Source organism: Trichosurus vulpecula, chromosome 1 (assembly GCF_011100635.1).
Source record: "Trichosurus vulpecula isolate mTriVul1 chromosome 1, mTriVul1.pri, whole genome shotgun sequence".
Taxonomy (NCBI): Eukaryota; Metazoa; Chordata; class Mammalia; order Diprotodontia; family Phalangeridae; genus Trichosurus; species Trichosurus vulpecula.
In genome coordinates, this window is record NC_050573.1 from 55213208 (window position 1) to 55235320 (window position 22113).

Below are 22113 nucleotides of genomic sequence, written 5' to 3' on the forward strand. Positions count from 1 at the left end.
TCCAGCTGAAAAGGCTTTTCCCTTGGGATTTGTTTCAGGGTATCTACAACTCATTCCTGTCTCAGTGACTACCATTCTGTCTTCCCCAGTCCCCAAGTCCCTCAGAGTCCAGGAATTTCCTCTCCCCACCTTCCCATGCTGATGTACTTTGAAAAGCAGTTCAGAGGAACTTCAAAAGTCCTTTGGGTTTGTGTAGGAGAGGCTGATGGGGAATAGAGGGTGGGGGGTGGGTAGGTAGATCAGCCCTGGGAATTCCCAGATCCCAGAGGTGATCCTTTTCTATCCCAGTTCAGGTTGACATGTGATGCACAGCTGATCTGAGCCTTGCCCTGATCAGACCTCAGGCCAGCCCTCCTCAAAAAGCACCACAGATAACCTAGGGACCGTGGGCTACCCGCAAGCAGCACCCCAAAATAAATCCAAGGCCTACTGCCTCCTTACTGGAAAAGAGAAGTGAAGAGTGGCTCTAGTGGGCAGAGGATGGTTTTCCTTTCTGACCCTGCTGAAATCTGGTTGGAGTGGGGTAGGGTGGGGTTTAGAGAAGAATGTGGACACCCTGGGGGACCAGGACTGGAGAGATTCCAAGTTCTGCCCTCAGCTTCAGCCTCAGGAATGGAGCCATCCCATCCATCCATCCATCCTTCCATCCATCTATCTATCTATCCTCCCCTTTAGTTAGGTGGAAGACTTCTAGGTCTCCGATGTCTCTGACTCCACACCTGGCAGCAGTGGGGGATGGCATTCAATTGGGAGTTGACTTATGGTCCAGCCAAATGGCCTATTTGTTCTCCTGGACAAAAGATTCTGTCCTCCATCTTCCATAGGCTGGCTCCCATACCTAGAATGCTCTCAGAACCCTCTGGCTTCCTGCAAAGCTCAGCTCTGGTGTTGCTTCTTCAAGAGGCCTCACCTGATTACCCCAGTGAGTCATGTGCCCCCTTCTCCCACTGATGGGTATTTCTTTGGTCCATATCCTGTATTTCCTTATCTGTGAACCATAGAGTCAAAGATGGAGGGGGCCCCCCTGCCCCAACAACCTTCTCACTCTGGAAGATCCCTCCTGCCCTTTGGCCCCTTTCCCTCACTGGTCATCTCCTCCTGGACCCTCTCTTTTAAGGAAGGGCCCAGGCCAGACTGGTTTCCTCCTTCATTCCTCACCAGGGTTCACTCCTGACTCTGGATTTCTTTCTCCACTGTGCCCCCCCTCAGGGACATTCACCTCACCTCCCTCTTCAGCTTCCTTTTCTGTCTTGTCTCTTTTCCTTCTCCCCATTCAAATGGAAGCTTCATTGGGGCAGAAAATGTCTCCTTTTTTGTTTCTATTTCCCCCCACCCCCAGTGTTTAGCACTTTGCTGGGCATACAGTAAGTGCTTAATAAATACTTGGGGAAACATGTCTCCTATAGCCCCTTTCTCTCCTCTGATTCTTATCGCCCCTCTAATGCAGTCCCTCATCACCTCAGGCCTGGACTATTGCAATTGGAAATCAAGGGGATGCCCAAGAATTGGGGAATGGCTGAACAAGTGGTGGTATATGATTGTGATGGAATACTGCTGTGCTATAAGAAGTGTTGAACAGGATGCTTTCAGGAAAACCTGAAAAGACTTACATGAACTGATGCAGAGTGAAATGAGAAGAACCAGGAGATCATTGTGCACAGTAACAGCAATGTTGTAATGATGATCGATTATGAAAGACTTGGCTACTTTGATCAGGACAGTGATCCAAGACAGTTCCAGAGGACCCATGGTGAAAAATGCTATCTACCTTGTTAACAGGATTTTTACTGAGCCAGTGTCTAACCTGGGAATACCTGGAGCCACCCAAAGCATGGCTGGAGACTGGAGTGCCAGTAATCAAGTAATTTAATTAATTTCAGAGTGAGGGATGTTCTCTTAGCTGAAGTAAAAGCACAGGTTATATAGTTAAATCACAAGGGGGAATAGAGGATAGAAGGGGGTGGGGAAGGTGGATTACAAACAGTCATTTAGTGAAACCCTAAGTCCCACAGTGCCGCAATTCTGGAGTCAAGTCTTTAGGGGTTGTGAGCACCTCCCCTAAAGGGCAGAACCAGAGTTCTGTGACGGGAACAAGTTCTTCAGTCTTTGATTCACTTCACTTGAGGTCCCTCAATTGTGAGTGTTGTCAGTTTTGATTAATCAGTTCAAGCTGCGTTGTGAGCTCTGACTCCTAAGCCAGAGAGGCAGCTCTTAGGACAACTAAATTATTAGTATATTCATTACACATATCATGTAGATTAATATGAAAATTATACATTCCCTTCTCACCTTCTAGAGGGAGAGTTGATGAACTCTGGGGGCCATCTCCACTTGTCCTGATCTATATCTGGCCACTGGACCCAGATGGCTCTGGAGGGGAAAGTGAGGCTGGTGACTACACAGCTCTACCTCATTGTAATCCAATTCACTTGCAAGTCATGGCATCATCTTCCCAATGTCATAGTCCTCTTTGAGAATGAAGGACAAATCACACACACAATGAGAAACTCTCAGTGCAGATCGAAGCATTTTTATTCACTTCCTTTATTTTTATTGTTTTTATTTGGTGAGTGTTTTCTTTTGCAACCTGGCTAATATGGAACAATGTTTTGCATGACTTCACATGTATAACTGATACCAAATTTCTTGCCTTTCCAAGGAGAGAAGAGAGGCAGGAAGAAGGGAGAGAATTTGGAACTCACAATTTTAAAAAATGATGTTTAAAAATTTTTTTACTTGTAACTGGGAAATACCTAATGAAATGAATAAAAATAATTTAAGAAAAAAGCTCTACTATCTCCCTTTCTATTCAGAATCAGATATAAAGCCCTTTCTTTGGCTTAGAAAGCCATCCCTAACCTGGCCTCCTTCTACTTTTCTAGTCCTCTTCCACCTCCCACTGTCCATGTGGCCCCCCTCCCCCACTCTCCTTTCCATCCAGTGACACTGGTGTCCTTGTTTTTCCATCTCCTGACCCCAGTCATTGTCTCTGCATGTCTCCCATGCCTAGAATTCTCTGGCTCCTTATCCCTGCCTCCTGGCTTCCCTGGTTTCCTTCTGGTCTCAGCTAAAATTCTACCTTCTCCAGGAAGGCTTTCCTGATCCCCCTAATTTCTCGTGGCTTTGCTCTGAGATTCCCTCCCAGTTACCCTGTTTAGCCCTGTTTGTACTTAGCTGTTGTCTCCCACCACAGAGTGTACGTATCTTGAGAGCAGAGAGTGGCTCTTTTTTTCCTTTCTTTGTATCCTCAGCACTTAGACAGTGCCTGGCACACATGAGTGAGTGATAGTTGTTGACTTCACCTCTAACCTCCTCCTTTTACAGATTAAGAAGAATCACAACATCAGATTGGCCTTGAGGTAGTAATTTAAGGCTTGTAGAGCACCTGGCCCTGTGAAACAGGCGCCATTGTTGTCCCCATTTGACAAATGGGGGACCTGAGGCTGTGAGAGGTAAGTGACTTGCCCAGGGTCATGAATTGAGTAAGAGTGTGAGGCAGGGTTTGAACTCAGGGCTTTCTGATACTAAGTGCAATGTACTTACTACCTGATGGTAACTGAGACACAGTAGAAGTGTCTTGCTTGGGGTAAGTGTCCAAGGTTGAATTTGAACCCAGGTCCAGCACCCTAGCCACCACCCACGATGAGAAATCATGTATTATACAGGAGTTCTCAACCTTTTTTGTGTCCTAGATGCCTTTGGCAGCCAGGTGAAGCCCACAGATGTCTCCTTAGAGTGGTGTTTGTAAATATATAAGATACATGGGATTACTGAGGAAACTAGTTACACGGAAGTATGGTTATCAAAGTTGTTTTTTTTTTTAAAAACCCAAATTCTCTAGGTTAGGAAGTCTGCCCTAGCAGAATGTAAGATTTTAGCCCTGTTTCACCTTCATAGTCCCATCCCCTTAGTTCAGGCAGTTCAGATTAGTAGTAAGTAGTTAATAAATGCATATGATGGATTCTTTGAAGGAGGGCAAAGGGTGTGTGGAGGCCTCAGCGGGGCAGGGGCTGCTCCCTTTCCTGCATGGGGGTTCTGTGTCAGGCTTTAGGCAACAGAGATTGTGGAGGCTGATCTTGAGTCATGAGATCATAGGGCCTTGGGAGCTAAATTGCAAGGGACACTAGAGTAGTCACCCAGTTCAGTTCAGTCTAGTGTCCTCAGCTCAGAGATTGCCATGGGAACTCAAATGCTTGAGGTCACATAGGCAGCAAAGCCCAGAGCAGGGATTCAAACCCAAGCTCTTTGCTGTCGTATCCAGAGCATTTTCCCCTTTTGACAGCACACTCCCTCCTGTGTGTGGGGGAAGGGAGGGCCAAGCCAGAGCCTAGATTGGTGTTTCTGCAAGCAGGACAAGAGTAACAGTCCCAGGCTTCCCTGATTCTTCTCCCTCCTTCTGTCACCCCCAGGTCTGGGACTGGGATGAGGAGCCTGAATCACCTCCTCCCCCTCTTCCGCTGTAAGCACCAGGCCCCCTTCCAGGTATCCAAGAGACTTAGCCCTATGAGGATCCCTATGGAAAGTTGGCCTTTTGGGTAGTGGAAGATGGGGTATGGCAGGGAATGGATATTTTGCCTTGAAGAGTTGAGGGCAGGGAGCAGGAAGGGCCATATTTGCAGGGTGACTTTAGGCAGATCTCTTCATCCAGGGCCCTTAGCATCTTCTTGTGTACAGTGAAGAGGTTGTCATCTAAGGCCTCTTACCCTTTTATCCTTGGTGCTCCGTGTTCTAAGGCCTTTTTCAGTTCTAAAATTTTCTGTTGTAAGAGCCTGACAGTGTATGGTTTTAGGTCTCTTGCAACTGTGACTTCTAGGTTCTGAGGCTCCCTCAGCTGCCAAATGGGGTTAGTAGTTCCTCTCTGCCAGGGTTGTGAGGATGGAGTGAGATAATATTAGTAAAGCTCTCAGTGCTGTGCCTGACGTAGTATTTTTGTTATGGTTTTTCCCTTTTTACTTAGCCTTTATTTGTTTTTTACATTCTTTCCTTTTGAAATTTTGTGTTCCAGATTGTCTCCCTCCTTCTCAATTCTTCCAGAACCACTGAGAAGGAAGGTAATATGATATCAGTTGTACATGTGAAATTCTGCAAAACATTTTTCTGTATTTGCCATATCACCAGGAAAAAAAAAGAGCAAGACACTTGTACTTCAGCTGCACTCAGGCTTCATCAGTTCTCACGGCTCCTGATCAGAGTAGCCAAGTCTTTCACAGTTGATCAGCATTACGGCATTGTTGTTACTGTGCACAGTGGATCTCCCAGTTCTTCTCGTAGTTTACTCTGGAAATGTTGAGGGTTGGGGGAGCCGAGGTCCAGGAACCCCAAGACTGGAGTTCCCAGGTGGGGTCGTTGAGGGAGAGGTCAGTAAGTAGTAAATATTGTTGTGGCCCAGTGCACAGCCAGTTAGCATGTAGAGTCGGACCAATAAATTCTATAGGTGCAGCTGGCAGCAGTATCAGGAGCAGAGATAAGTGTTTTGCTAAGGCATGCTGCCCTTGAACTGGAGAGAAACTGCTAGGACCAATGCTTTGAAGCTAGGGAGAGATGTGATTTTAGAAGTGGATGCGATTTTGGAATTGGGGTCTAGGCATAAGCACCCAAACAGAGGCTAAGGAGCAATGTTAGAGTTAGGATCCAAGCACAAGCACCCCAGCAACCCCATCATATCAATTCATATACATCTTCCCAGTTTTTCTGAACACATCCTGCTCATCCTTCCTTACAGCACTAAAGTATTCCATCATGGTCACATACCAAACCTCGTCCAGCCATTTCCCAGTTGATGGGTATCCCCTCCATTTCCCCTTCTTTGCCACCACAAAAAGAGCTGCAATAAATAGTTCTCTACATACAGGGCTTTTTCCTTTTCCTTTGCTCTTTTTGGGATACAGATCTACCAGTGATATGCTGGATCAGAGGATATGCACAGTCTTATAGCTCTCTGGGCATAGTTCCAGGGTCTTCTTCAGAACTGAGAGGGAGTATTGAATGTACCTTCCTTCTCTCCAACTCTTAGTTTCCACGTGTCTATTCTAATGTCCCATCCTGACCTGATTTTCTGTGTCCTAGGATCCCTTCCACTGCTCAGTCTTGTGATCTTACAGAGCACAAGGACTGGATAACCCTAACCCCAGTTCCTGGGATTCTCTCCCCCAAAATTTCTTCCTTTCTCTTCTCAGTCTCCAGTGAAGGCTGTGATATTAATCTGATAAGGAGCTTCTAGGGAACAGAGTCCATTCAGACTCTTTTTTTTTTTTATCCAAAGTCCATCACCTAACCTGCAGGGCAAGACCCAGGGAATGCAGGAAGGAGCCCAGAGTGCTCCACCCAGATTACAAACGGGGGCCAGACTGAGACATTTGCTAGATGTCCTCAACTCCTAGGATTCCCCCTACTTCTGCCACAGCCACAGACCCTCCTCACTGTTTCTTTCTGGAAGGTGGCTTGTGTTTTCAAAGAGCACCATGACATCAGGGAAATGATGACATGACTTGCAATTGACATTGATTTGAGTGAGGGAGGGCTGTGCAAGGTCACCAGCCTCATTTTCTCCTCCTGAGCCATCTGGATCCAGTGACTAGATATTCATCTGGATAACTGGAGATGACCCAGGATGCAATGGGAGACCCTGGCCCTTTTAGCCTTAGGCCTTTTCACTAACTCCCTCAGAGTGAGGTAAGGCACTTTCAATGACTAGGCCTCTTTAAAAAGGGAGTTAAGGGATGGCCCCTTTAATTAGAAAAAAAGAAAAAAAAATCAAGCTGGGAGGGGAAGAACCTCAGGGTTGATGTTCCAAAGGTAGCAGGGGTTAGGGACATCCGGAGAGAGTAGGGGAAACGCCCGATTCCAAAGTTAGTGAGGGTCTCTGCAATTGCTAGCTGGTCCAGCTCAATTCTATGTAGGGAGTCTTTTTTTTAAGTCAGTTTTTTAATATTTATTTTTCATATTGAGTCCAATTCTCTTCCTACCTCCAGTCTCTCTCCCAGCCATTGAGAAGGGAGACAATATGATAGCCATTATACTTGTAGAGGCATGCACAACATTTCCGTATTAGCCAAAAAAGAAAAAGCAAAAGAAATAAAGAGAATGACAGGGAAAAAAACCCAGCCCAACCCTATGCTTCAATCTGTAGTCAGAGTTTATTAGTTCTCTCTCTGGAAGTGAATAGCATTTTTCTCAAGATGATTTCTTTGAAGTTGCTGGGGACATTGTATTGATCAGGGTAGCTAAGTGTGAGAAACGTGGTTTTGGCGATCACTGGACTTCCTAGGCAGGGCCAAAGTCCTGAAGAAGAACCCTGTGATAATCCCTAGGGAAGGCTGTACAGACCACAGGACTCCCAGAGGAAGACCAAGTGGTAGCCATCCCTTAATCTGTGGGGATCACAGGGCCTCCTAGGGGTCAGACCCTAAGGAAGACCCAAGTGATGGCCCCTTAGGATGGCAGTAAGATCACAAGGCTCCCGAGACAGGGCCGGAAGTCCCATGTGATGTCCCTTTAAGAAGGCCGTGCAGACCACAGGCTTCCCCAAGGGAATCCAGAGTGGTAGCCCTCTTAACACCGCAGTGGGGATCACAGGACACCCCAAGACAAGATCCAGGAGTAAGTCTGGCGAGCTTCCGCTGCCTGTTGCTTCCCTTCACTTGACCTTAGGAAAATCCATGCGATTTGCCCATTCACACCCAAAGAATTCAGGACCAGAGTGGGCAGAGGAAGGCATTTTATTACGCTCCCCGGGAGAGCGGGTGCAGTGCTCGCGGGAACACTCACACAGATACAGCTGCAGGAGCAGGGGTAACCATTCCCTCCACTCCTGCTAGAGTCATGGTTAGTTTACAATCTTTGTTTTTTTACATAGTTTTCCTGGGTTATACAGTTTATATAAATAGGATAATAAAGATACAGAAGCAAAAGTGAAGTTAATTAGATTTTCCTTGTCTTAGTTTAGGATTAAACTGTATTCTTTTACTTCCCCTACTTTCCCCCTTTAACATATGCAAATGATGCAAATCAGTAGGCCTGGATTCTTGACCAAGACCAGACCCTGGATAAGCTTGAACAGGTTCAAGTGGGTTTGGCCTCTCTAATTCCCCAGACTGCCTTCTCAAAAAGTATGCACATGCGTACAAGCCTCTGACCTCTCACCTGACCGACCTTGAGGCCTGGTCTCTGCTAAAGCTGGGGTGGGGGAGGGCAGGAAGCACACCTTTAGTTCTGTGGAAACAAAACTCCTCCTCCCATTTCTTACACTAAGTCTTTCCCAGTTGGTCGTGGTTACAATGTTGCAGTTGTGTACAGTGTTTTCCTGGCTCTGCTCACTTCAATCGCTTTGTTCAGAGAAGCCTTTGCAAGGTGTCCTTTCGGGAAGACCCTGGAACAGGATTTCCCAGGTGCCCTAATGGAGGGGGATGGTTGTCCTTAAAGGTCAAATACCTTTATTCCACACCCTTCCCTTTTTCAAATGAGTTAACTGCATGCTTAAAGAGAAGAGTCACAGGATTAAAGAAAGATAGGTTTCAAAAGAGCCTTGGGGATCACTTGTCCTAGTCCACCCATCTCTTCCCTCCCTTCAAGCCCACCACTGCACTGGAGCAGCCAGGGCTTCTGGACTGGGTCTGAGGTAGAGAGACCTGTAGGGCTTGAGGGTGGCCCTGCCTGAGGGCAGCGTTGGCCTGTGAGGAGATAAGACTGGCTGGGACAGGGAGAGCAGTCTGGAACCACCTGGCCAAGGAGGTTAAAAGCTGGAACTCTCAGGTCAACACTCAGTTCTTTTCCTCTCCACCAGCTCTGGCCACCGAGGCAAGATGGCTTCAGTCACAGCTGGAGCTCCTTTGGCATCTCTACTGCTCCTCCTGCCCCTGGTGCCTGGAGTGCCCAGCCAGGCCAGGAGTCACCCCCTAACTCCACCGACAATCCCAGCCCACAAAGCTTGTCTGTACCTAGCCTCATGGGACTGCCAGGTGTTGCCAGGGGGCAGAACTGCTGGCTAGAACATGGGTCAGATTGGGGCTAGAGTTGGGGATGAAGCAGGAAAATGGGGTCAGCTCCTGAGTTCTTTTTTCCCCAGAAGCCAGGCAGGCACCTGGCAGGCCACAAACAGGCAGGCAGGCCAACATCCTGAGGCAGGCGCTCCCTTGACCTGGGACTGCACCAGACACTTGTTAAGATAGGAGCCAGCTACATTAACCTGCCAGTGTGTAGTCCAGGGGAAAAGGGAATAGGATCAGAGTGCCTGAGTACCAGACAGGCAGACAGCTCTCTGAGGGACTTGGACAAAAAGAGAACAGCATCTAGGTAACAGACCAAGGGGAACAGAAGCAGGGACCTGGACAAAGAAACCAGGAGGGTGAAACACTTTTCCTCCAGAGTCAAGGGGATACCCTGGGATGAGTGAGGCTTCCTGGGTTTTTAAGTGGCCCCACAGCCTTTTTTTCCTATTGCTTTTCCTAACAACTTAGAAGACTTAATTTAGGTTTGACTTGAGGGTGGAGGTACCCATGGGAGACTCACCTGAAGGTGATACTATCCTTGGCCCTGTAGGGCCCTGAACTCCCTCTTGCCCCTGCCTGGGGTCATTGGGCAGCCAAGTGTCTCTAGAGGCTCCTTCCAAGGGAGTTGGAAGCTGGGAAAAGGTCTGGAGAGGAGGAGTAAAGTGTTGAGGAGAAGTTAAAGGTGCCGCCAGTTGAATGGGTCAGGATTTGCTCAGAGACCCCATCACAAGCACATGGTGACTCACTTGGAGCTGATTCCTCAGTGGTTTCGGAGGATAAGGAGGGGGTATCAAGAGAAGTAGGAAGTTGTCTCCAGTCAGTGGCCATAAGGGACCTTCTCTGTCCTGAAGAATAGGAGAGCTGAGGGTTCTTAGAACAGAGCTGGAAGAGCACTGCAGGCATCTATTGTTACAGTGACAGGGCCAGAAACTCTGGTGGGGAGAGTGCGCATTCCAGAAGGGCCCTCCAGATCATCAGGTGCCAGTGTCCTCATCTGGCAGATTGGGGAACAGGTCAAAGTTCCTTTCTGCCAGACCATCAGCTGGCCAGTATTCATTAAATGCCTAGCATGTGTCATATCCTGCTAGGGCCTGGCTAAAACACCAAAGGGAGAAAGTCCTAAAGACTCTCTCCATGAGAACAATCAGTCTGGGTCAGCATCAGATGTCTGCATTCATTGGCATAGGAAAGCCTCTGATGAGCAGTCTCCCTCTATTAAGGAAAGTTGGCACTTTCTCTACAACTTAACAATCTTAGAGAATATCTCAGGCTAAATGTCTGAGGCTAAGTGACTTGCCCAAGACTACTTAGCCACTGTGTGCTTAGGACAGGACTTGAACCCAGGTATACCTGGCTTCATGGCAGCTTTTGCATGTAGATAAGACAGAGTATGTATGTATATGTCCATATAGTTATATAAAATATGTGTGTATGTGCATGCATGTCTATATGAATATATCTAGAGTATTGAATACATACTGATGGGGGCAGGGGGAGGACTTTAACAAAGGAGTCTCTTGAAAGAGTTTCGCTGAGCTGAACCTTAAAGGAAACTAGGTGTTCCAAGACAGATGTTGGGAGGTAGAACATTCCAGACATCAGGGGCAGCCTATGTAAGGACCTGGAGGTGGGAGACGGGGGTCTCATGTTCTAGGAACAGCATTAGGTTGAAGAACAGAATGAGTGATAGGGAGTAATGTGTAATGAGTTTGGAAAGAGAGGCTACGTAGCCAGTCTGATCCGCATTGAGTGCCAAAGAAAGGAGCTTGTGTTGTTTTGTAAAAGCAGAGGAAGGTGTAACAACAGTGCTACTTGCAGCTACTGTGGCTGTGTAAGGACAGTAACGCCAACACACAGGAGGGCTGCTGGCACAGGTTTTTTGATCTGCTTTTCTGAGGAAAGGAACTTTAAGGGGTTAACAATCCTACTTTAATTAAATATACATATATCATTTGCTTAATTCAGGGGAAAAAGTCAGCACCCTGAACTTCAAAGCGAATAGACACAGAAATTGCAAACAGAGAAAATATAAACAGAGCAAATAACTTAAATCAACAGACAGGCTTCCAGCTGTCTGACCAAAGCTATACATACATAGTTATCAGAGAGAGAAGCATCAGCATCTGAGTTTTGAAAGGGGGGGTGGCGCTCCTTGATGGCTACCACACCAACACTCTTCCAGTGAGTGAGCCCCAAAGCAAAACCTCACCTCCTGAAGTTCTGAGAGTTCTCCTTGATTCTCCGTTCTTGATTCTGAGTTCAGTGGCTATCCTCTGGGGTATATACCCTTTTTCAGGGCCCAAGGGCCCTCAGTCTTATTCTCTGCTCCTACAGACCTGTGTGTTGTACCTCCTTGGGAGACAGTTTCCTAATGCCTTTGCTGTGGTCAACTGTATGATGTCAGCTGCTGATCCAAAGAATGCACTGGAGCCTGTATGTGTCTGCCTGGTGGGACAGGAGGGAAAGAGAAGGGAAAAGAGGAGATCCCTTCCAGTTACCCCTTTGTCTCTGCCCTGGGGCTACAGCTGGACAGCTGGCTCCCTGAGCCTGGAGGCAGCACTTCATTGTCCTGGGATCACCTCAAGGACATTAAGAACTTGTGTGAGGTAGCAGCAGTGACTGTAAGACCTTGGAAAAGTGACTGCTGTTGCTCTGAGCCTTTATTTCCCCATGAGTAAAATGGGGATAATGGGAAGGTTGCTAGGATGAAGTGAAATTCACTGCTAAGGCAAGTGCCAAGACCAGTATGGGGTATTAGTAATAAATGGAATAAAAGAAGTGATGGAAGGCATTTTAATAGTATTAAATATTATTATATTTTAATATTACTTTATAATATGTGGTTATTATCATTATTTTATATTAACTATTATTAAGATAAAATAAATTTAATTATAATTATTAATAATAAATAGTATTAATTTCTATAGGTATTAATTTCCAGAATGTTCCACATGACTGTGCTTGTGAGAAGAGTAGTGAAGTCATGGTTTAGAAGCAGTGGTTGAGCAGCAGAAATCCCCATCCAGACCAAACTACTCATCCTCAAAGTATGAAAGCAAGGACCTAATCCTTGGGGCTTAGCCTCACTAGGTGCCCCACCTCCTGGACCCACTGCCATACTTCTTCCTCTTGTGAGGTTGGGTTTTCTGTTGTCTTAGATGGGTAGAACATTAATGGATGGCCCATAAGTAAAGACAGGCACTTCCCTTACCAACCAGGCTAATGTGAGGGGGCTTCCTCAAGAGGAGTACTTCCTCACATCTCCTCCAGAGGCTTCTTCCAGTGAATGCAGTCCCTCTAAAAGTGTGTGTGTTCTTTGGGGACCCAAAGGTGGCAAGATTTCAGGAGAAGAACTTTGAAGGGTAATAGCCCTTTAGAATGGGAGTGAATTCCTTGGAGGCAGAGACCATGTCTTTTTGCCTTTCATTCTGCCCCCAGTGCCTAGCACCCAGTAATTGCTTAAGAAGTGTTCGTTCACTAATTGAGACTAGTCCAGGGAAGTGGTAATTATCAAGATTTGTTCCCTCTTGATGGGTATTCCCCCTGCCCAGTGGGGGGACGGGAGGTGGTGCTCCTTTTGTTTTCTTGTCCCATGGGGTTCCTGTTCTTTGCAAATTCCATAGACAGTAGTGCTACACTCACACTCTCCATCTTCATCCCACACTGTTGTGTGACTGGCTGGCTGGCATACTACCTTTGCCAGTCATATGTCCACTGCTCTTGAGACAGTCCTAGTTTGACTGGTTTCTGCATAGGCTGCAGCCTTCATCTGCCCACCATGTATCTCTCATCACTCTGTTTTTCATCAGTATAAGGAAATATAGTCAGTATACGGAAATGACATGTAGATTTCTAGGTGTCTGGGGCTTAGTCTTAGAGAGTTTCATGAGGAAGTTTGGTGACTTGCCCAGGGTCACACCAGAACCCAGGTCTCTCTGTATCTCAGATCAGCTCTGCTGGGTCATACTTCACCCAGAGAATTCTGGTATTCAAAAGAAGGGCATTCTTTGGTGGCAGGGATGAATTTAAGTCACCCACCATCTACTGAATGGCAGCTGTTACCTAGCATTGTGCTAGGCACCTGGGAATACAAAGACAAAATGAAAGCGAGGCCCTTCTCTGGCATTTTCCTAGAGAACTTCACCGAACAGACAAGAATTATGATGACTGAGAAGGGTAATAAAAACTTTCATTTTTGTAGTGTTTGAACACTGACAAAGATCATTGTTCACACCACCAGCTCAGAGAGGGAAGTTGTGTAGAAACTCCCATTGATGTTATTTTTTTTAAACTGAATAATCTTTTTTTTTGTATGTTTTTATTTGAAATTTTGAATTCCACATTCTATCCTTTCCTCTCTACTGTCCCTGCCCCCTCCCTGAAATGGTAAGCAATCAGATATAAATTATATATGTGCAGTTATGTAAAACATTTCCATATTAGTCCTTTTGTACAAGAAGACTCAAATAAAAGAAAAAAATGAAAGTAAAAAATTGCATGCTTCAGTCTGTATTGAGACAGTATCAGTTCTTTCTCTGGAGGTGGATAGTTTTTTGGGATTATCTTGGATTGTTGTATTGCTTAGAACAGATAAATCATTCACAGTTCTTCATCAAATGATATTGCTGTTAAGTGTTCTCCTGGTTCTGTTCATTTCATTATGCATCAGTTCATGTAAGTTTTTCCAGGTTTTTCTGAAATCCTCCCGCTCCTCATTTTTTATAGCTCAGTAATATTCCATTTACAATCATATACCACAGCTTGTTTAGCCATTCCCCAATTGATGGGCATCCCTCTGTGAATCATCATTTCAATGGACAGAAATTTATCTTCCTTATTTCATACCTATGGTACCCTCTACCCCAGTTGGTAAAAACAATATTCCCCAATTGATAAATGATCAAAGGACATGAACAGGCAGTTTTTAGATGAAGAAATCAAAGCTATCTCTATGTATATGAAGAAGTGCTCTATGGGGGCAGCTAGGTGGCACAGTGGGTAGAGCAGTGGCCCAGGAGTCAGGGGAACCTGAGTTCAAATTTGGCCTTAGACACTTGACATACTAGCTGTGTGACCTTGGGCAAGTCACTTAACCCCAATTGCCTTGCCTTCCCCCCTCCAAAACAAAAACAAACAAACAAAAAAGAAGTGCTCTAAATCACTTCTGATTAGAGAAATGCAAATTAAAACAAATCTGAGGCACTACTTCACACATAATAGGACAAAAAAGGAAAATGATAAATGTTGCAGAGCATGTGGGAATATTGGGACATTAATGCATTGTTGGTGGAGTTGTGAAGTGATTCAACCATTGTGGAGAACAATTTGGGGAATGGCGGAAAGATGTGGTATATGAATGTAATGGAATATAGTTATGCAATAAGAAATGATGAACAGGCAGATTTGAGAAAATCCTGAAAAGACTTGTACAAACTGGTTCAAAATAAGATAAGCAGAACCAGGATACCGTGTTATACACAGTATCAGCAACTCTGTGTGATGGTCAATTACGAATGACTCCGCTCTTCTCAGCCACACAGTGGTCCAAGACAAGGACAAAGGACTCAGAAGGAAAATGCTGCCTGCATCCAGATAAAGAACTGATGAACTCTGCAGATTGAAGCATATTTTTTCACTTATTCTTTTTTGTTTTTTTTTTCTTTTGATCTCTCTCTTCTTTCAATACTGTTACCAAGGGGGAAATGTTTTACATGATACCACATGTATAACCTGTATCAAACTGCCTATCATTTTTGGAAGAAGGGATGGAAAGGGGTGGGGGAGAAAATTTTGGAACTCACAATTTTGTAAAAATGAATGCTAAAAATTGTCTTGACATGTGATTGGGAAAAAATAATATTTAAAAAAACAACAACAACCCTGGAACAAATATACAGAGTTAAGCAAAAGAAATTCCTGCATTGGCCGTGTCCAAAAAAGTGTCTCTTTCTACCTCTTTGAGTTCATCCACTCTCAGGTAGGAGGTAGGCAACATTCCTCTTCATCCTCAGTCCTCTAGAATCAGTTGGGATAACAGAAGCTGAGAAAAATGAAGGGATTTGTCCAGGCTCCCACAGCTAGTCAGAATCCAAGGATAATGACAAAGTCCCATGAGCTTTCTGAAACTCTCTGGAAGTCAATGGGCTGCTGAGCAGCTTCCCCACATTTTACATACACACTTTTCCCCCCAAAGCAATGACTTAGGGAAGGTCAGTTCTTCCAGAATTTTAGAGATAAGGGGCACATGTCAGAGATTTGGAGACAGAAAAAGGAATGGTGGCTGGGGGCTTGGGTGAGACAATCCTGGCTCTTCTTCCTCTGGTGCTCTCTCTTGCATGGGAGCTGAAATTCCACTCCAGCAGGAGGCTTGTGTAAGGGAAAGAGGGATGGGTTTGGAGACCCAAATCCACTCTGATAACTACTAAGAGAGAGGAAGGGAGGACCCGATAGGAAAGATTTGTCCCATTTTCAAGGCAGAGGCTCCCTGGGTTTTTAATTCCCCTCTCCCTTCACCCTACTGCCTCATTTACAATTGCTGAGATAAATTTGGCCCAGTTGCTCTGGGGGCTGAAGAAAGATAGGGTAATACTAATGGGCTTAGGTTCCCCTCCAAATAATAATTCCTTCACTTCTTTGCAGTGTCTAAAGATCTATGCCCCTCAAATTTCTATGCATGATGTCATGAAATGTGTGACAGGACCTCAAGGCAAAGATATGATGCATGAAAACACCATGATGACAAATCATCTTTCCCCTCCACATTTATCCCTTGGATTCTGGTTGAAGAAGTAAGAGCTGTACCCTCTCCCCAGCTCACCTGCTGCCTTCTGTTAACTTGTCCTAGCCTTCTCCCCTAGGCCATTACTCTCACTTCCCATCCCACCCCACTAAACCCTCATTAAGGAAGGGACCACAATATCCTCCTGGGCAAATCACAAGGGTTTCTTCTGAGGGTCTTGTGGGTAGCTATCCTTGCCCAGACACTGAAGCTCAGGAGATTAGAGGGAGGAAAGGTAGAGCTGAATGTGAGGAGCCAATGCAGTGTAGTGGGCAGAGGACCAGGGTTCAGAGGCTGTTTGAACACCTGTTTCTGTGACCCAGGGCTAGCCCCTTTATCCCTCTGTGCCTGTTTCCTCACCTGTAAAATAAAGGGGATATTGGCCTGAATTCCTTCACAGGGTGGCTGAGAGAGAAATGGGCTTGAAGTGGGAATTGTTTTTATCTAGTCTCATTTTATAGATGAGTTATTTTATAGAAGTTAAATGAGTTGCTCTAGTCCCCAGGGAGTAAAGAGCAGAGCCCAGAGGTCTGCCTGGTTCCCTGACTCCAAATCACCCACTCCATGCTACTGATCTTGCCCACTCTAGCATTCACTGGCCATATGACTTGGAGTAAGCCCCTCCCACATTCTGAGCCTCCATTTAGGCCTTAATCATCCCATTCAGTCTTCTCAGAGGTTATAGTTAGGGTTAGTTTCCCAGGTCTTCAAGCTTAGGCATTTTCCATTTATTCTCTATTTTCCTGACAATATCCTTTTTTTTTTGGTTTTGTTTTGAGTAGCATCGCTTAGAGAATCCAGCTGAACTCTTAGACACTGTGTGTCATCTATACCAGGTGAGTTGCCATACCTCATTCAGAAACATTTCCAAGATGAGGGGGGAATCCCTGCAACTGGTCAGGTCCTTAATTCAAGAGGGCCAGTGGTGGTGCTACAGGGTTGGCTGGGACTGAGGATACTGGTGGTAGTGGTGGTGGTCTCATCTTGGGTTCAGGCTGCAGAACCACAGTTCCCCAGCAGGATGAGGAGGAGGGTGGGGGGACAAAGGTATATTGGACCTAAGAGTAACAGTGTCAATATGTTTTTTAGAGGGAGGTGCCTGATGTCTGCAAAAGTAATACCTTTTCCATCATAAGAGGAATCTTCTTGCAGTGAAACTGCAGTGATCTTAGGTGCATTAATGCAGGCGTGGTACACTATCAGTCATATCTATCAGGAGGCAGCTGGTTGGGCTGAAAGGGACCAAGTCCTCATGTGCAGCCCAGAGTTTGATGTATCTGGGTGCCCAGATCTTTTTGTATCTTCCTGACAGGCCCAGGAAATCTCACTCTTTCCAGGGTTTTGTTCAAATAAAAAAACCTTTTTTGGGAAACATGATTGAAGAGTTTGAAAAAAACAAATTAACCAAGGAGGATGGAGGGCCCAAGTCCTGCCAAGTTTTGACATTCTACAGGGTGTTCCTAAAGTCTGGACACATAGGCAGTTGACGGTAATGTGGAGTTACTGCATTGAGTTCGTGTGAGTCTTGCAAAGTGCATCAACCTTTGTATCACAAATGATGGAAATCATATTGAAGATGTTACTTGTTAATATTCCAATTAAATAAAACGTTGAAAATTTTGTTCATTCCTTGAAAATAATGCATTTTTGCCTGTGTGTCCAGACTTTAGGAACCCTCTGTATGTTCTAAGGTTCCTTCCAGATGTGACATTGTTTTCTAAGGTCCTTCCCAGCCTTGGCATTCTATAGGCTACATTCCCTTCTAGCTTGGACCATGTCCTACATTCTCTTCTAGCTGCCTTTCTCTTCTGTACATTTGCTGGTCTTTCCGAGGAATGACAGCCTTGACAGTCAAGTTCCACAGTCTCTTCTCAAGTAACATTGATAGTTTCCATTCATATGAAACTTCACTTTTTACAGTGAACCATTTTAAAAAAAAATATATGTTCTCTTACACATACAAGAATGGGTGCCCAAATACTTGGGATTTGTCTAGGAGATAAACCCAGACACATGGACCAATCAGACAACAATTAAATTCTGTGATTGAGTGTTGGGTTACTGGGGTCCCACCCTCTGCTGAGATCTAGGAAAACAGGTCATAGACCATTCCATCACCAGTAGTCTCTGAAAATCCCTTTTGGTTGTATGGAGGATGGAATGGAGTGTGTAGAGACTTGAGGCAGGCAGACTGCCCCCTTCAGTTCAGGGGTGAGGTGATAAGGGTCTACACTAGAAGGGTGTCAGTGTCAGAGGAGAGAAGGGGGCTTATTGGAGAGATGTTAGGAAGGTGAAATTGACAGACCTGACAACAACTTGGATATGGAGGTGAGAGAGGCTGAGAAGTCCAGGATGACTCCTAGCTTGTGATCCTAAGGGAACTGGAGTCTGGTGTTGCCCTCCACAGTAATAGAGATTTGTGTGTATGTGTGTGTGGTAGGGAGGGTTCAAGGGGGAAAAACAATGAATTTGGTTTGAGGCCTCAGTTTAGGAAATCTACAGGGACACCCAGTTTGACATCTCTAAAAGTCACTTGGAAATGAGACTTTGGAGGTCTGTAGAGAGGTTAGGTCTAGATAAATAGATATGAGAATCATCAGCATAGAGAAAATTGAATCCAAGGAAGCTGATGAGGTCATGAAGTGAAGTGGAATTGAGGAAGAAGATAAAGGGGATCAGGACATACGTACGGAGAGAGACAGAAGGATATAAAAGTCTAAAATCAGAAAGAAATAAGAGGGCAAGGATGGGAGGAGAGGAAAAAGGAGGAATTTTACATCAGATCTGGGTTTAAGAGAGAGCAATATATACATTTCAAAGGGAAGAAAAGTTATCTAAATTTATAAAGATATAAGAGGGTGGGAATAGGATGAGAGAGGTAGTAGAAAAGGGTGTCTAGATTAATGGGAATGGGATAAAGAGGGAAGAACATGTATATTTGGGTCTTCTAAATTTAGATAGAAACAAGAGGGCAGAGGGAGAGATCGTGGGGGGAGGGCTAGCTTAAGTAACAGAAAGGCAAGGTAGCAGGTAGAAGTAAAGCAAAAGGGTCAGGATGGATAGGAAATAAGAGATACATAGAAACAAAATAAAGATCAGGAGTACAATTTATTAGATAAAAAAAAAGCAGAGGTAGTAATCATGATCTCAGACAAAGTTAAAGCTAATATAGATATAATGAAAAGAGAAAAATAGGGAAGCTACACTATATGTCAGCCATATTAATCAATATTGTTTTAAACTATTTAAAATAACTAGACATTATAAGTTTGGAATGTTGCTGTGGTGTAGGAAATGAAGAGTTGGTGGATTTAGAAAAATATGTAAAAACTTGGACTTAGGAAGGAAGATGTTATCTACCTTCAAAGAAACAGGAAAAACAAGTATACTAAGGTCTTACAAAGATATATATGAATGTAAATGTGTGTATATGTGTATAATTAGAGATACCTATGCATGTTCATGTTAAGTGCATGTATATGTATGTTTATGTATATGTGCATATATGTGTGTATGTGCATTTCTATATATGTATATGTAAGTGTGTATGTATGTGTGTGAGATATATACATATATATATACATACATACATATATACATATATATACATACATATATATATATATACCTGGTTAATTTTAGCTTTCTTGGGGGAAGGGAGGAAGAAAGGGGAAAAAAAGAACAAAGTAAAAAGTGCAGAGTAGAGAACAAAAGAAAACCTACAAGGAAGCAAAGAAAAAATGGACAGCTCTGAACACAACATCACATATTCCTATAGACCACCGAAACACTGCTCCGCTTCCTCAAAATGGACAAGTCAGGAACAACTGACCAATGGGAGAAGGGGGTCAAAGGGGTGAAAGGGTATTCCAGGGCAAGAAGACCAGAATAGAAGAAATCACCTTCAGGGAGAGAAGGCAGCTGAGGAGTGGTGTCAAATCTGGAAGAGCCACATGCTTTTCAGTGCTTTTCAGAGACATGACCTGAGGAGAAGGGAGGGTAGAAAGTGTGAGCCATGGGAAGGGATGAGATGACCCAAGGAGAGAAGGCAAAGGTAGAAGAGAATAGAGCAGACAACCAAACCTTGAGTGACTCCCACATTATGGGGCAGGAGGAGGTGGCTGGAAGGAAGAAGAGGAGCTGCAGGAGAAGCAGTCCAGGAGAGGAAAGACCTCAAAGTCTGGTGGCTGCCAGCCTTAGTTTTCAGAGCTCAGAGCTCTGGGTGGGAAATAGGCTTTCTGGGCCAGAGAAGAAGAGCAGAACCTTCTAGGCTTCCCCAGCTGAAAAGGCTTTTCCCCTGGGATTTGTTTCAGGATATCTACAACTCATTCCTGTATCAGTGACTACCTCTCTGTCTCCCCTGTTCCCCCCTGCCCCCAGGTCCCTCAGAGTCCAGGAATTTCCTCTCCCTACCTTCCCATGCTGATGTACTTTGAAAAGCAGTTCAGAGGAACTTCAAAAGTCCTTTGGGTTTTTGTAGGAGAGGCTGATGGGGAATAGAGGGTGCGGGGTGGGTAGATCAGCCCTGGGAATTCCCAGATCCCAGAGGTGATCCTTTTCTATCCCAATTCAGGTTGACATGTGATGCACAGCTGATCTGAGCCTTGCCCTGATCAGACCTCAGGCCAGCCCTCCTCAAAAAGCACCACAGATAGCCAAGGGCCCATAGGCTAACCAAGCAGCACCCCAAAATCCAGGTCCTACTGCCTCCTTACTGGACAAGAGAAGTGAAGAGTGGCTCTTGTGGGCAGAGGATGGTTTTCCTTTCTGACCTTGCTGAAATCTGGGTGGGGTGGGGTGGGGTGGAGAGAAGAATGTGGACACCCTGGGGGACCGGGACTGGGAAGATTCCAAGTTCTCTGCCCTCAGCTTCAGCCTCAGGAATGGAGCCATCCCATCCATCCATCCATCCATTCATCGATCCATCCATCCATCCATCCATCCATCCATCCTTCCATCCATCTATCTATCTATCCTCCCCTTTAGTTAGGTGGAAGACTTCTAGGTCTCCGATGTCTCTGACTCCACACCTGGCAGCAGTGGGGGATGGCATTCAATTGGGAGTTGACTTATGGTCCAGCCAAATGGTCTATTTGTTCTCTTGGACACAAGATTCTGTCCTCCATCTTCCATAGGCTGGCTCCCATACCTAGAATGCTCTCAGAACCCTCTGGCTTCCTGCAAAGCTCAGCTCTGGTGTTGCTTCTTCAAGAGGCCTCACCTGATTACCCCAGTGAGTCATGTGCCCCCTTCTCCCACTGATGGGTATTTCTTTGGTCCATATCCTGTATTTCCCTATTTGTGAACATAGAGTCAAAGATGGAGGGGGCCCCCCTGCCCCAACAACCTTCTCACTCTGGAAGATCCCTCCTGCCCTTTGGCCCCTTTCCCTCACTGGTCATCTCCTCCTGGACCCTCTCTTTTAAGGAAGGGCCCAGGCCAGACTGGTTTCCTCCTTCATTCCTCACCAGGGTTCACTCCTGACTCTGGATTTCTTTCTCCACTATGCCCCCCCTCAGGGACATTCACCTCACCTCCCTCTTCAGCTTCCTTTTCTGTCTTGTCTCTTTTCCTTCTCCCCATTCAAATGGAAGCTCCATGGGGGAGAAAATGTCTCCTTTTTTGTTTCTATTTCCCCCCACCCCCAGTGTTTAGCACTTTGCTGGGCATACAGTAAGTGCTTAATAAATACTTGGGGAAACATGTCTCCTATAGCCCCTTTCTCTCCTCTGACTCTTATCGCCCCTCTAATGCAGTCCCTCATCACCTCAGGCCTGGACTGTTGCAATTGGAAATCAAGGGGATGCCCAAGAATTGGGGAATGGCTGAACAAGTGGTGGTATATGATTGTGATGGAATACTGCTGTGCTATAAGAAGTGTTGAACAGGATGCTTTCAGGAAAACCTGAAAAGACTTACATGAACTGATGCAGAGTGAAATGAGAAGAACCAGGAGATCATTGTGCACAGTAACAGCAATGTTGTAATGATGATCGATTATGAAAGACTTGGCTACTTTGATCAGGACAGTGATCCAAGACAGTTCCAGAGGACCCATGGTGAAAAATGCTATCTACCTTGTTAACAGGATTTTTACTGAGCCAGTGTCTAACCTGGGAATACCTGGAGCCACCCAAAGCATGGCTGGAGACTGGAGTGCCAGTAATCAAGTAATTTAATTAATTTCAGAGTGAGGGATGTCCTCTTAGCTGAAGTAAAAGCACAGGTTATATAGTTAAATCACAAGGGGGAATAGAGGATAGAGGGGGTGGGGAAGGTGGATTACAAACAGTCATTTAGTGAAACCCTAAGTCCCACAGTGCCGCAATTCTGGAGTCAAGTCTT

General features: G+C 45.3%; 1 protein-coding gene across 2 annotated transcripts in view; it reads left to right on the forward strand.

The window, feature by feature from the left end:
* Positions 1 to 22113, forward strand: part of LOC118850210 (gamma-interferon-inducible lysosomal thiol reductase-like) — a 36318-nt gene that overhangs the window by 3302 nt on the left and 10903 nt on the right. Inside the window, exons 2-3 of one of the 2 annotated variants that reach the window (XM_036759446.1) lie at positions 15630 to 15778; positions 16551 to 16604. The gene's annotated coding sequence lies outside the window, so the exon portion shown is untranslated. The remainder of the gene's footprint in view (positions 1 to 15629; positions 15779 to 16550; positions 16605 to 22113) is intronic. The other variant, XM_036759455.1, reaches the window with a different exon arrangement.